The sequence below is a fragment of the Hyperolius riggenbachi genome, chromosome 12 (assembly GCF_040937935.1).
Source record: "Hyperolius riggenbachi isolate aHypRig1 chromosome 12, aHypRig1.pri, whole genome shotgun sequence".
NCBI lineage: Eukaryota > Metazoa > Chordata > Amphibia > Anura > Hyperoliidae > Hyperolius > Hyperolius riggenbachi.
Genome location: NC_090657.1, coordinates 193,071,252 through 193,085,469, shown reverse-complemented (window position 1 = coordinate 193,085,469; position 14,218 = coordinate 193,071,252). Strand labels below are relative to the sequence as shown.

General features: G+C 44.6%; 1 protein-coding gene across 1 annotated transcript in view; it reads right to left on the bottom strand.

Moving 5' to 3' along the window:
• RIPOR3 (RIPOR family member 3) overlaps window positions 1-14,218 on the bottom strand; it is a 562,255-nt gene that overhangs the window by 261,164 nt on the left and 286,873 nt on the right. The window lies entirely within an intron of this gene.

Here is a 14,218-nt window from a genome sequence, read left to right as displayed (position 1 = left end):
TGCACTCCCTCCTTCCCTGTATGCGTTTGTCAGCATGCACACAGCTTATGCTGGTGTATGTGCATGGTGCACATGGATACATTACGTTAGCTCCCTTGTGCGATTGGTAAGATGCACTATCTGTCCCAGGAGAGGACGTCAGGATGTGTGCTCCTAATCCATTGATAGGTTTGATGCAATGAATGTGTTTGCATGTCTGCACTATGCATGTTACAGGGCCAGAGTTAGGATACCTATGTTTACCTGGGTACTTTTGCGCAGTATAGGTGACTAAGCATATGAATGCATTCTTCTGTGAACTAAAACCCCGGCTTTTAAAGGGACTCCGAGCAGTGCAGAAACTATGGAAAGATGCATATCATTTTAAAGCTCTCTTTCTCCTCTTTCCAATGATATATAAACTGCTGCCCTACGCCTTTTAGTTTTCGCTTTTTTCGCGATTGAAATTGCCGCGGCCGCGATTTCAATCGCGAAAATAACGAAAACTAAAAGGCGTAGGGCAACGATTTAGGTGTCGCCAGAAAGAGAGCTTTAAAATGATATCCATCTTTCCATAGTTACATTGTATTACACAGGGCGACTTTTTCTGCTGAATGGAGCTGCTGACACTGGGGAAAGTGTCGTCCTGTGTAATACAAGTAACTATGGAAAGATGGATATCATTTTAAAGCTCTCTTTCTCCTCTTTCTGGCGACACCTAAATCGTCGCCCTACGCCTTTTAGTTTTCTTTATTTTCGCGATTAAAATTGCGGCCGCAGCAATTTCAATCGCGAAAATAGCGAAAACTAAAAGGCGTAGGGCAGCGCTTTATATATCATTGGAAAGAGGAGAAAGAGAGCTTTAAAATGATATGCATCTTTCCATAGTTTCTGCACTGCTCGGAGTCCCTTTAACTTAGCTTTGGGGATAACAGTTGTGCCTGGATGAGTAAATCTGTGAATGCATTTGTTTGAACATTTGCATGTGAGAGTGCGAAGGGTTAATAGATGTTTGCTCTTTCACAGTGGGATGTTAAAGTCGCACGTTATAAAAATGTACAGCAATACAAAGTCTGTGTGACAATCACAGTGCACACGTTGCGTTGTGTGTAACGTGTAGCAATATTTAGAGGGTGCTGCATGCTGTGCGTTTAGCAATACATTTGTTGTGTTATGTGTGTTGTACATGCTCAGTAATTTTTTTTAAATGTAAGAAATGCGCCAGTATGCGACGAAAACTGCGCACCAAGAGACACATAACGCAGTGCAAAATGCCATCCAATTTTATAACCTACATGCGCTGCGTTATGGGCACGTTGTGCGACTTTAAAGGGAACCTTAACCGTGGATAAAAAAAAAAAAAAAGTTTCACTTACCTGGGGCTTTTCCAAGCCTCCTGCAGCCGTCCTGTGCCCTCGCAGCTCTTCCAGTGTCCTCCGGTCCCCCGCTGCGGCTTAGTTTCAAACGTGTCCTATTCTTCCGCATTCCCCGACGTAAAGTGCGTCATTCGGACGCGCTTTACATCGGGGAATGCGTTCCATGGACGCACTTTACGTCGGAGAATGCGGAAGAATAGGACGCGTTGCCGGAGAACGACTGACAGTCGGCCGAAAACGAAACTAAGTGGCGGCGAGGGACCAGAGGACACTGGAGGAGCTGCGACGGCTGCAGGAGGCTTGGGAAAGCCCCAGGTAAGTGAAACTTTTTAAAAAATTTTTTTAGCCACGGTTAAGTTTCCTTTTAAAGTCGCATCAAACGCAACGTCCCACTGTGAATGAGGCCTAAAAAAAGGAAATAAACATGGCGGCCTCCATATAACTCTCACTACAGTTGTCCTTTAGGGCTCGTTTCCACTATTGCGGTGCGGATTCCACCGCTGATGAAATCGCATGCTGATGCGATTCCGCATGCGTTTTTTGCCGCGCATGCGAATTCGCGAATTCGCATAGGTGAGGGTATATGCGATTTTAACCATGTCACTGCCTGTGTGAATTTACATTGGTACCTATGCGAATTCGCATGCGAATTCGCAGCAAAAAACGCATGGGGAAAACGCATGCGATTTCCCTATTAAATACATTGTGTGCGATTCGCCTGCATTCCACACGCAGGCGAATTCTGAGGGCTCTGCCGTGCAGAAAAATCCTGCACAGAAAAACGCACAGCAAAACTGACAAGTGGAAACAGGCCCATCCACTTGTATTGGCTGTGCGAATCCGCATGCGGATAACGCATGCGGATTCGCGATAGTGGAAACGGGCCCTTAACCACTTGCCGACCGCACGCTTATACCGTGCGTCGGCAAAGTGGCAGCTGCAGGACCAGCGACGCAGTACTGCGTCGCCGGCTGCAGCCTGATTAACGAGCGATCGCGCGGCTGTAGCCGCGCGATCGCTACGTCACACTCTTCGGCCCCCATGTGACTTCAGCCCGCCGGCCAATCAGCAGCGCCGGCGGGCTGTAAAAATTCAAATTGGCCTATAGAATGAGTATAATACAGTTTGTTTACGTAACAAACTGTATTATACTGCCTGCCTCCCGCTGGTGGTCACACTTAGCGATCGACCACCAGCGAGGAGAGCAGGCACAGTAAGAGTGCACACACAGACACTTTAGGAGCCCCACAGACCCCCCGATCACCCGCAGCACCCATCAGACACCCCCCTGTACCCCCCTGCAGCCCGCAGATCAGACCTAACCACCCCCCATATCACCCATCAATAAATCCCTGTCACCACCTGTCACTTCTATCCATCAGAGCAGACCCCCAACTACCCCTTAGGGGTATCTGATCACCCCCACACCTCCAGATCTCCCCCCGACCCCCCCCCCCCCCTGTATACTGAACCTATCTATCTCCCCTGCATCTGTCTATCTCCCCAGTGATCAGCTGCCAATCACCTATCAGTCACCTGTCAATCATCCCTTGTCACCACCTGTCACTGCCTCCCATTAGATCAGACCCCCAACTGCCCCTTAGGGGTATCTGATCACCCCCCACCCCTTCAGATCTCCCCCCCCCCCCCGTATACTGCATCTATCTTCCCTGTAATTGCCCGCTGATCAGCTGTCAATCACCTATCCGTCACCTGTCAATCATCCCTTGTCACCACCTGCCACTGCCCCCCATCAGATCAGACCCCCAACTGCCCATTAGGGGCTTCTGATCACCCACCCACCCTTTCAGATCCCTCCGAGACACCCCCCCCTGATCACATCAGCAGTCCATTGTTTACATCTGTTTTTCCCTGTAAACACCCACTTATCACCCGTCAATAACCCATCTATCACCACCTGTCACTCCTATCCATCAGATTAGACCCCCAACTACCCCTTAGGGGTATCTGATCACCCCCCACCCCTTCCGATCCTCCCCACACCGTCCTAGTTCATTGATTGCGTATATTCTCCCCCCTGCCATTGTGTATCTTATCTCCTGTCTGTAAGGCTTGATTGTGCTTTGTTTGGCTACAATTGTCTCAATTGCACTGTGATTGGCATCGATTGTCGTGTGATTGGCTTCGATTGTCACGTAATTGGGCTTCGATTGTCGCGTGATTGGCTTCAATTGCCCGTAATTGGTTTTGATTGTGCCAATTGCCCACTGATTGGCTGTTTTGCCCTGTGATTAGCATCGATTGTCGTGTGATTGGCTTCAATTGTCACGTAATTGGTTTTTGATTGTCACGTTATTGGATTCAATTGGTCCGTGATTGGCTTTGATTGCGCCGATTGCTGTAATTGTGTTGTAATTGTCTCGTGATTGTTTTTGATTATTTGTGATTGCTCTCTGATCCCCAAACCCCCCCCCCCCCCCCCTCACCATCACCATCACTATCACTGTCCTAGTGATCTAAAAACTTTTTTAGTATCACTAGTGGTAACAAACAGTTAGGCCAGTTATCTAAGCAAAAGGGTTGTTAGTGTCAGTTAGTGCTCAGCCCACTGCACCACAGTCACTAATTAGCGTCATCACTGTCGCTAATCAGCATTGGTACTATATAGTATCTGTAAGTGATTATTAGTGATCACAGTCAGATCTATATTAGGGTCTCTAGGATCCACAAAAAAACGCAGTGTTTGCCCGATCAGACCTGATCGTTCGCCTGCACTGCGTTCAGCCCGCCCCACCGCAGTGACAGAAATTTCTTTTTTCTGATCACTGCAAAAAACACTGTACACAAGCTGTGGCACTGTAAACATCAGTTTTGATTTTTTTTATCTAAACTCAGTGACCACAGCTTTCTACCTCTCAAGTACTCCCTTTCGCTAGGTAGGTGCTCTTTTCCTGGGTAGTCTCAGAGGAATACCTCCTAAATTTAGCAGGCCACCATGGCAAAAAAGAGGTTTTCCAATGAAGACATCTACAGGTACATGGACCAGTCGGATGAGGATGATTGGGTCGACTTATTCGACGAATCTTCGGGTTCAGAGTACGATCCTGTAGACAGCAGTGGCTCTCAGACCGATAGTTCCGATGACGAGGTTGAGGTCCCGGCTAGAGCCAGGCGTACCACACCCCATGTCACTGGACTGCAGGTGGCGGAAGATCAGTCTCAAGGGCAGCAGAGTGGCGCTGATCTGATTTTTCTTGGTGAGGCATGCACCAGCAGCGCAGCATCTCCTGGGCCTATCAACACCAGTACTTCCGCAGAAGACCCTGATGAAGTGGCGGACACCATCCTGGAAGTAGAAACTGGTTCGGTGGTACGTGAATTAAGATCCGATCCGCAGCCACCAAGTAGACGGGCCCGTACTCCCATTGGTTTTCCAGAGGTGCTGGCAAACCCTGATTGGCATTCCCCTAATCCCGCCGCACCCATACTGCCCCCTTTCACCGCCCAGTCTGGAGTCCAGGTGGAGACAGTTGAACTAGGATCGGCCCTAGACTTTTTTGAACTGTTCCTCACCCAGGATCTCCTTGACTTAATTGTGGCTGAGACCAACCTATATGCCACACAATTTATAACCGCCCATCCGAAAAGCTGCCACGCCCAGCCTTTTCGGTGGAAACCACTCCAAGTTTCCGAACTTAAAATTTTTTTGGGCCTTCTCCTCAACATGGGTATTACTAAAAAAAATGTATTGCGCTCTTATTGGTCTACACGCCAAATACATAACATGCCCGTGTTCTCTGCTGCCATGTCCAGGACGCGATTTGAGATCATCCTGCGCTTCCTGCATTTCAATGACAACGACACCTGTCATGAAAGAGACCACCCAGCTTATGACCGGCTCCACAAAATTCGGCCCCTCATAGACCACCTGTCATCCACATTTGCAGATGCTTATACCCCTGAACAGAACATCTGTGTAGATGAGTCCCTCGTACATTTTACCGGGCGCCTTGGCATCAAACAGTACATCCCAAGCAAGCGCGCCCGGTATGGGGTGAAACTGTATAAGCTCTGTGATAGGGCCACAGGCTATACATCTCGTTTTAGGGTCTATGAGGGAAAAGACTCAAAATTGGAGCCGGTCGGATGTCCTGACTACCTGGGGAGCAGTGGAAAGATTGTGTGGGACTTGGTGTCACCCTTGTTCCAGAAGGGGTACCATCTTTATGTGGACAACTTTTACACAAGTGTGGCCCTCTTTCAGCACTTAAAGTTAGAAGGAATCCGATGCTGTGGCACCGTGCGGCCTAGTCGCCGGGGCTTCCCCCAACAGCTCGTTAACACCAGACTTCAACGGGGGGAGAGGGCCGCCTTGTGTACCGATGACTTGCTCTCGGTGAAATGGAAGGACAAGAGGGACGTTTACCTTCTGTCTACCATTCACACAGACACGACAGTACAAATTACACGGGCAACAGAGGTCATTGAAAAGCCCCTCGCCGTCCACAGCTATAATGCCAACATGGGAGGGGTGGACTTCAATGACCAGATGTTAGGGCCCTATTTAATTTCCCGGAAAACCAGACGCTGGTATAAGAAAGTGTCTGTGTATTTAATTCAATTGGCGATGTACAACAGCTTTGTTCTCTACAGTAAGGCTGGGAGAACTGGATCTTTCCTTCAATTCCAGGAAGACATTGTTTCGGCACTCCTCTATCCAGAAGGTGACAGAGCCCAACCCCCAAATGCAACTAGCCGGCTGCATGGAAGGCATTACGCCTACCCGATTCCCAGTACCCCAACTCAACGCAACCCCAGAAAAAGATGTCGTGTCTGCAGCAAGGCTGGAATAAGGCATGACACCCCCGTTTACTGTCCCCGCTGTCCTGACCAGCCTGGCCTATGCCTAGGGGAGTGTTATGAGAGGTACCACGAGAAGGCACACTTTTAGAACCTAGGGAACTACAGACACAGCAGTAGGCACACAAGGGTCTCTCAGTGCTATTTCACACTGGCGCGATGCGTTAGGGCAAATTGCCTAGCAAAAGTCACACTTTGCGGTCCCCCCCTACGCCGGAAGTGCTTGACTTAACGCTAGTGCATGCCTACGTTACTGCGTGGCTTCTGCGGCAATTTGGGTCGGCCCGGAAGTCATGTTAGTCTACGGCGACGCAGTTAATTACTAGGCCGAATGCTACTCTTGTGGTATTCCCTGAAGATCTATTTTGGGCGAGATGGTGCGGCGGGCTCGACCGACCGGATAGGCCAGTATGCAGTGTGAACCCAAACATCAGGTTTTGAGAGATCCAAATACACTGGCCTGCCAGAAACCTCTCCTTTCACTTGGGACAGAATGCATAATGTACTTCGCCACATATCTGTGCGATTTGCACTTTGCACATTGACCCATGGGGGAGGAGAAGTTTATCCTCAGCTCGCAGGTAAAAAAAAACAAAAAAAAAAAAAAACAGGTAAGCAAAAAAGTTAATATTTGGTTACCAATGTTATTGTTTGGTTTGAACATATTTAATAAAGTTTAAAAAGTTAATGTTATTGAAGTGCTTTGCTGCTTGCTTGCTTTTTTTTTTTTTTTCTTCTTCTTCTCTCTTTTTTTCCAACCGACCAATCAGCTGCAGCACTGATGATGCATCCTGACAGAAGCATTGCGCTTCTGTCAGGTTACACAAAATCGGTGCATGCAGCGCTGTAGGACGAGATTTCTCCTCCACAGTAAAAAAGATACGTTTGCCGAGGCATATGGGCCAAGGTGTGGTGTTGGGGATTCATATGCTTTGGTAAGCACTTTGTATCAAAAAAGAACTCAAGCAATGATTTCTCCATTCACATCGATCAATGTGGATGAATAAATCAGGATTGCCTGGGCATACGAGCTGGTGGGTTTGGATTTTTGGGGTGGCAGCTCCTATGTCCAGGCGGACGCCTTCCCCTCCTTTTTGTTTTGTTTTTTTCGTTTTTCTTCTCTCTTTTTTCTATCCAGACCGACCGACCGACCGACCGACCGACCAATCAGCTGCAGCACTGATGGTGCATCCTGACAGAAGCATTGCGCTTCTGTCAGGTTACACAAAATCGGTGCATGCAGCGCTGTAGGACGAGATTTCTCCTCCACAGTAAAAAAGATACGTTTGCCGAGGCATATGGGCCAAGGTGTGGTGTTGGGGATTCATATGCTTTGGCAAGCACTTTGTATCAAAAAAGAACTCAAGCAATGATTTCTCCATTCACATCGATCAATGTGGATGAATAAATCAGGATTGCTTGGGCATACGAGCTGGTGGGTTTGGATTTTTGGGGTGGCAGCTCCTATGTCTCTCTTTCTTTTCTTTTTGTTTCACATTTTTTGGCAGATATTTGTTCATCCACATTGATCGATGCGAATGAAGGGATGTTTGCCGTTCATTTTTCCTTTCAGCCCAGAATGCACTACCTGTATGCCCAATATAAGGAGTATAGCAGAAATACTGGCCATACATGTAATGATTGCAGAGGCCCTAAAATGCCAGGACAGACCCCACAAATGACCCCATTTTGGAAAGAGGACACCCCAAAGTATTCCGTGAGGTGCATGGTGAGTTCATAGAAGATTTTGTTTTTTGTCACAAGTTAGCATAAATTGTTGTTTTTTGTTTTTTTTCACAAAGTATCCTTTTCTGCTAACTTGTGACAAAAAAGAATTTTTTTTATAAACTCACCATGCCCCTCATGGAATACTTTGTGGTGTCTTATTTTTAAAATGGGGTCATTTGTGGGGTTTGTTAACTGTCCTGTCATGTGGGGGGGGGGGGGGGCTAAATTGTGAGCACCCCTGTAAAGCCCAAAGGTAGTCATTGCACGTTGGGCCCCTTAGCGCAGTTAGGCTGCAAAAAAGTGCCACACGTGCTATCGCCGTACCCGGGAGAAGTAGACCAATGTGTTTTAGGGTGTATTTTTACACATACCCATGATGGGTAGAAGAAATCACTCTGTAAATGACAATTTTTTGATTTTTTTTACACACATTTGTCCATTTACAGAGATATTTCTCCCACCCAATATGGGTATGTGTAAAAATACACCCCAAAACACATTGTACTACTTCTCCTGAGTACGGAAATACCACATGTGTGGCCCTTTTTTGCACCCTAACTGCGCTAAGGGGCCCAGAGTCCAATGAGTACCGTTAGCATTTCACAGGTCATTTTGAGAAATTTGGTTTCAAGACTACTCCTCACGGTTTAGGGCCCCTAAAATGCCAGAGCAGTATAGGAACCCCACAAATGACCCCATTTTAGAAAGAAGACACCCCAAGGTACTCAATTAGGAGTATGGTGAGTTCATAGAAGATTTTACTTTTTGTCACAAGTTAGCGGAAAATGATTGTTAATGGGTTTTTTTTACCAAGTGTCATTTTCCGCTAACTTGTGACAAAAAATAAAATCTTCTATGAACTCACCATACTCCTAACGGAATACCTTGGGATGTCCTCTTTGTAAAATGGGGTCATTTGTGGGGTTCCTATACTGCTCTGGCATTTTAGGGGCCCTAAACCGTGAGGAGTAGTCTTGAAACCAAATTTCTCAAAATGACCTGTGAAATGGTAACGGTACTCATTGGACTCTGGGCCCCTTAGCGCAGTTAGGGTGCAAAAAAGTGCCACATATGTGGTATCGCTGTACTCGGGAGAAGTAGTACAATGTGTTTTGGGGTGTATTTTTACACATACCCATATTGGGTGGGAGAAATATCTCTGTAAATGGACAATTGTGTGTAAAGAAATCAAAAAATTGTCATTTACAGAGATATTTCTCCCACCCAATATGGGTATGTGTAAAAATACACCCCAAAACACATTGTACTACTTCTCCCGAGTACGGCGATACCACATGTGTGGCCCTTTTTTGCACCCTAACTGCGCTAAGGGGCCCAGAGTCCAATGAGTACCTTTAGCATTTCACAGGTCATTTTGAAACATTTGGTTTCAAGACTACTCCTCACGGTTTAGGGCCCCTAAAATGCCAGAGCAGTATAGGAACCCCACAAATGACCCCATTTTAGAAAGAAGACACCCCAAGGTACTCAATTAGGAGTATGGTGAGTTCATAGAAGATTTAGCTTTTTGTCACAAGTTAGCGGAAAATGATTTTTATTGGTTTTTTTTTACCAAGTGTCATTTTCCACTAACTTGTGACAAAAAAAAAATCTTCTATGAACTCACCATACTCCTAACGGAATACCTTAGGATGTCCTCTTTGTAAAATGGGGTCATTTGTGGGGTTCCTATACTGTCCTGGCATTTTAGGGGCCCTAAACCGTGAGGAGTAGTCTTGAAACCAAACTTCTCAAAATGACCTGTGAAATGCTAACGGTACTCATTGGACTCTGGGCCCCTTAGCGCAGTTAGGATGCAAAAAAGTGCCACACATGTGGTACCGCGGTACTCAGGAGAAGTAGTATTATGTGTTTTGGGGTGTATTTTTACACATACCCATATTGGGTGGGAGAAATATCTCTGTAAATTGACAATTGTGTGTAAAGAAATCAAAAAATTGTCATTTACAGAGGTATTTCTCCCACCCAATATGGGTATGTGTAAAAATACACCCCAAAACACATTGTACTACTTCTCCCGAGTACGGCGATACCACATGTGTGGCACTTTTTTGCACCCTAACTGCGCTAAGGGGCCCAGAGTCCAATGAGTACCTTTAGCATTTCACAGGTCATTTTGAAACATTTGGTTTCAAGACTACTCCTCACGGTTTAGGGCCCCTAAAATGCCAGAGCAGTATAGGAACCCCACAAATGACCCCATTTTACAAAGAGGACATCCCAAGGTATTCCGTTAGGAGTATGGTGAGTTCATAGAAGATTTTATTTTTTGTCACAAGTTAGCGGAAAATGACACTTGGTAAAAAAAACCAATAACAATCATTTTCCGCTAACTTGTGACAAAAAGTAAAATCTTCTATGAACTCACCATACTCCTAATTGAGTACCTTGGGGTGTCTTCTTTCTAAAATGGGGTCATTTGTGGGGTTCCTATACTGCCCTGGCATTTTAGGGGCCCTAAACCGTGAGGAGTAGTCTTGAAACCAAATTTCTCAAAATGACCTGTGAAATGCTAACGGTACTCATTGGACTCTGGGCCCCTTAGCGCAGTTAGGATGCAAAAAAGTGCCACACATGTGGTACCGCCGTACTCAGGAGAAGTAGTATTATGTGTTTTGGGGTGTATTTTTACACATACCCATATTGGGTGGGAGAAATATCTCTGTAAATTGACAATTGTGTGTAAAGAAATCAAAAAAATTTCATTTACAGAGAGATTTCTCCCACCCAATATGGGTATGTGTAAAAATACACCCCAAAACACATTGTACTACTTCTCCCGAGTACGGCGATACCACATGTGTGGCACTTTTTTGCACCCTAACTGCGCTAAGGGGCCCAGAGTCCAATGAGTACCTTTAGCATTTCACAGGTCATTTTGAAACATTTGGTTTCAAGACTACTCCTCACGGTTTAGGGCCCCTAAAATGCCAGAGCAGTATAGGAACCCCACAAATGACCCCATTTTACAAAGAGGACATCCCAAGGTATTCCGTTAGGAGTATGGTGAGTTCATAGAAGATTTTATTTTTTGTGACAAGTTAGCGGAAAATGACACTTGGTAAAAAAAACCAATAACAATCATTTTCCGCTAACTTGTGACAAAAAGTAAAATCTTCTATGAACTTACCATACTCCTAATTGAGTACCTTGGGGTGTCTTCTTTGTAAAATGGGGTCATTTGTGGGGTTCCTATACTGCCCTGGCATTTTAGGGGCCCTAAACCGTGAGGAGTAGTCTTGAAACCAAATGTCTCAAAATGACCTGTGAAATCCTAAAGGTACTCATTGGACTTTGGGCCCCTTAGCGCAGTTAGGGTGCAAAAAAGTGCCACACATGTGGTATCGCCGTACTCAGGAGAAGTAGTACAATGTGTTTTGGGGTGTATTTTTATACATACCCATGCTGAGTGGGAGAAATAACTCTGTAAATGGACAATTGTGTGTAAAAAAAATCAAAAAATTGTCATTTGCAGAGATATTTCTCCCACCCAGCATGGGTATGTGTAAAAATACACCCCAAAACACATTGTACTACTTCTCCCGAGTATAGCGATACCATATGTGTGACACTTTTTTGCAGCCAAACTGCGCTAAGAGGCCCACAGTGCAATGACTACTTTTAGGCTTTACAGGGGTGCTTACAATTCCGCACCCCCCAAAATGCCAGGACAGTAAACACACCCCATAAATGACCCCATTTTGAAAAATAGACACTTCAAGGTATTCATTGAGGGGCATGTTGAGTCCATGGCAGATTTCATTTTTTTTTGTTACAAGTTAGCAGAAATGGAAACCTTTTTTTTTTTTTTTTTTTTGTGACAAACTGTCATTTTCCGCTAACTTGTGACAAAAAATAAAATCTTCTATGAACTCACTATGCCTCTCAGTGAATACTTTGGGATGTCTTCTTTCCAAAATGGGGTTATTTGTGGGGTATTTATACTATCCTGGAATTTTAGCACCTCATGAAACATGACAGGTAGTCAGGAAAGTCAGAGATGCTTAAAAATGGGAAAATTCACTTTTTGCACCATAGTTTGTAAACGCTATAACTTTTACCCAAACCAATAAATATACACTGAATGGGTTTTTTTTCATCAAAAACATGTTTGTCCACATTTTTCGCGCTGCATGTATACAGAAATTTTACTTTATTTGAAAAATGTCAGCACAGAAAGTTAAAAAAATCATTTTTTTGCCAAAATTCATGTCTTTTTTGATGAATATAATAAAAAGTAAAACTCGCAGCAGCAATCAAATAGCATCAAAAGAAAGCTGTATTAGTGAGAAGAAAAGGAGCCAAAATTCATTTAGGTGGTAGGTTGTATGAGCGAGCAATAAACCGTTAGGGCCCGTTTCCACTCTCGCGGAAACGGCCGCGAATCCGCAGAGTTTCCCCGCAGGCAAATCGCGCGGGGAAACTCTGCCATAGGGGACAACGGCGCCGCCGGCCGAATCGCTTGCAGTAGCGATTCGGCCGGAAACCCCCACAGAATTCGCGGCGGAGGCTGCGATTCCCATAGCCGTGCATGGCACGGCTGATGGGAATCGCCTGCGATCCCGCCCACCCGCTCAGTGCCGGCGTGCGTCTACGAGACGCACGCCGCACTAGTGGAAACGAGCCCTTAAAGCTGCAGTGGTCTGAATGGAAAAAACAGCGCTGGTCCTTAAGGGGGGGTAAAGGCTGAGTCCTCAAGTGGTTAAAGTGCACCCATCATGACAGACATAAGGATGTCCTGTCCTCGCTTAACACATACATACTTGTTCCCTGATTTGTCATGCTGATCCTGTGAGTACGCAGTAAGGCCAGAAACCCACTGGGAGCGCTTTGTAAGCGTGAGTGATTTGAAAAAGCTCTTGCTAACGCAATGCTATGGGGGATTTTTATAAAATCGCATCACTCAAGTGGGATCACACCCATAGCATTACATTAGCTAGAGCTTTTCAAATCACAAAGCGCTCAGAAAAGCTCTCCTAGTGGGTTTCTAGCCTAAGGGTTAAGCTGGAGTAGTATTTGATTGATACATTTTTAAGCTGAATTAATTTTAATAATTCTGAATCATCATCAAATGATTTGCATGTCATTGATCACCAATAGTGGTAACCAGGGACACATTACCTGCATTGACACATTAGAAATTATGCTGTGTGCTTGCTGGCAAGGTCTAAAAAAACTCAATAACTACTATGAGGACTTTTGTTTCTTCTAAAAATCACAACCACGTTATGCAGTAGAAAAATATCTGAATTTACTTTTATTGACATAAAAATACAAAAATGATGCAATTTTTTTTTTTTAATGAAGTTTCATCCAGTATATATCTTCATATCACAATAGCATAACTCAAGGTAAAAGTTATTTGCCATACAAAGAGAATATATTTTTGGCCTGACTTAGTTAAATCATGAGCATCAGCTTCTACTAAATAGTTTACTATGAAGCTTGAAACTTCACACAAAAAAGGATTGCAACATTTTTGTATTGTTGTGTCAATAAAATTAATTCAGATATTTTTCGACTGCATAACGTTGTGCTTTTTAGAAGAAAGTCCTCATAGTATTGAGTGTCAAGATTGGCCTAAAACAAAATCCCTAAAAATAAAGTAATGCATACCACTGGAAAAAGCCTAATTTGTGTAAAGTTCACCTACTAGAAAAAAAAAAAAAAAAAAAAAAAAAAAATTTTTCTACATTCTCATCCCTCATTCAAGTCAGAATGCATTTTACCAGTTTACCTCCTGATAATCCGTCTATTTGTCTTTTTTCCAGTACTACAATTCCCAGAATGTTGGGTGTAAAGAACGGGCTCAGACATTGCAGTTTAGTGAGAAACGTGGACCTTTATTTCCTATTTGTGTACACAAGTTAAATATGGAATGCCTCGGTTTATTATACACAACTATATATAGAATGTACAGCTCTGAATCCCCTTCATCGCAGGAATTCATCTTCATAACTTTATTTACACAAAACATTTGGAAGAATCACTTAAAAAGTAACAAATAAAAAAAAAAAAAAAGAGAAGAGGAGCAGGTCATCTAGTATAGGCACAAGACTGCAGCTTCAGCGGAGTAACGTGAACAGGGCAGCCGCTGCACATCGCTCCGCTACATCAGCTTCCTCGTGATCCTCCCTTCCTTCAATACTACAAGGAAAAATCTATTAACCCTTCGCACACTCACATGCAAATGTTCAAACAATTGCATTCACAGATTCACTCATCCAGGCACAACTGTTATCCCTACAGCTAAATTAAAAGCCAGGGTTTTAGTTCACAGAAGAATGCATTCT